Source organism: Empidonax traillii, unplaced genomic scaffold, assembly GCF_003031625.1.
Source record: "Empidonax traillii isolate 1590-97213 ecotype Southwest subspecies unplaced genomic scaffold, ASM303162v1 scaffold3723:size11348, whole genome shotgun sequence".
NCBI classification, from domain to species: domain Eukaryota; kingdom Metazoa; phylum Chordata; class Aves; order Passeriformes; family Tyrannidae; genus Empidonax; species Empidonax traillii.
In genome coordinates this window covers 879-2,437 of record NW_020958916.1, presented here as the reverse complement: position 1 = coordinate 2,437, position 1,559 = coordinate 879, and the positions used below count along the sequence as shown (strand labels likewise).

The 1,559-nt window shown below is 61.8% G+C and overlaps 1 long non-coding RNA gene across 1 annotated transcript; it reads right to left on the bottom strand.

The window, feature by feature from the left end:
- Positions 1 to 586: 586 nt before the first annotated feature.
- LOC114072688 lies at positions 587 to 1,326 on the bottom strand. Its single transcript, XR_003574220.1, has 4 exons — positions 1,284 to 1,326; positions 1,117 to 1,207; positions 867 to 942; positions 587 to 747 (listed from the first exon to the last, which is right to left on the bottom strand). It is a non-coding gene; the product is annotated as an uncharacterized LOC114072688 (long non-coding RNA).
- Positions 1,327 to 1,559: the final 233 nt, after the last annotated feature.

Genomic DNA, 1,559 nt, shown 5'->3' with positions numbered 1-1,559 from the left:
CACGAGCCCACGGCCTATCGCGACAGCAGCAGCCGGGACCCGGCGGAGCAACATGGCGGTGGTGGGGCCCACCCGGGGGAGCGGCCGCTTTAAGAGCTGGGCAGGGAGGGGCCTAAAGCGATAAAACTTAAAGGGGCAATGCCCTTAAAGGGGCAATGCCCTTAAAGGGGCAACGTCATGGAGGGGCCACAATTAGCGACTACGGTTATTAAAGGGGCAATGCCAGAAGTGCGACCTCCTTAAAGGGGCAACACGTAAACGAGGGCTCTCCTTAAAGGAGCAATGTCTGAAATTGGGGGGGTCTTCCTTAAAGGGGCAACACATGAAATGAGGGTTCTCCTTAAAGGAGCAATGTCTGAAATTGGGGGTCTTCCTTAAAGGGGCAACACATGAAATGAGGGCTCTCCTTAAAGGAGCAATGTCTGAAATTGCGGATCTTACTTAAAGGAGTAACATCTGGGCGGGGTCCTCGTTAAAGGGGCAACTTTTGATGGGGGACCTCTTTAAAAGGGCGACACTCTACTGACCCAACACCAGATTATTTTACCCAAAATCAGTTTAATTCCCCTTGGAATAGGGTGAGGGGGGGGTATAAAGCGGAGGAGGAGCTGCGACAACGTCACCCTGATGACATCACGCGCGGGGTCCGATGGTGAAGGGCGCGGCCGGCAGGGGGCGCTGCCGCTCCCCGCACAGCTCCAGCCAATGGGGGCGCACGAAGGTCAGCGAGGGGCGGAGCTCCAGTGCCTGAGGGTGGAGCCAAAGCTTAGGGGCAGGGCCAAGGGGAGAGGGCCCACCCCCACACGCAGTGGCCACACCCACCTCCTGGAAGGCCCCGCCCACCTCAACATCTCCCCAGGACCCACCTCCTCCAGGGCGGGGTCCCAGTCCTGGGCTGTCACCACGTGGGTCACCGAGTCATCCAGGGAGGGGGACAGAGTGCTGTGCGGAGCAGGGCGCACCAGTATGGACCAGTACAGACCAGTACTGACCCACACGGACCCCTATGAACTCCCCACTTCGGTACAAACCAGTATAACTCCAACAGACTCCCCCCATTCCCTCCCAGTAGCCCCTGAACCCCTCCCAGTGCCCCCCAGTGCCCCCCAGTCTGACCCTCCGAAGGCGATCACGAGCCGTCTCAGCCGCCGCCCCTCCCCCTCCGGGAACTCCCCGTGCAGGAAGAAGGTTTTGTCCTCAAAAAAGTCTGTGGGGGGAGAGGGGGGGGGTCAGAAATTGGGGGGTCCCGTGGGGGTGCCAGGGGTGGGGGGAAGGGCACCCACCGGGCAGGGGGGGGATGGGCTCCTCGGGCCCCTCCTCCTCCTCCTCCTCCTCGCTGTTCTCCTCGGTGGAGCCTCCATAGGGGTCGTCCCTGGGGTGGGGGAGGGGTCAGGTGGGCGTGGCAATTACGACCTCACCCCTCCCCCAGCGCCCCAAATAAACTCACTCCTCCGATTGGCTGTCACTGTCACTGGACTCAGGGGGCGTGGCCGGGGCTGTGGCGGGTGGGGGAGGAGCTGGAGGTGCCCCCGCCATCTTTTTTGCGTTGGGGGATGGGC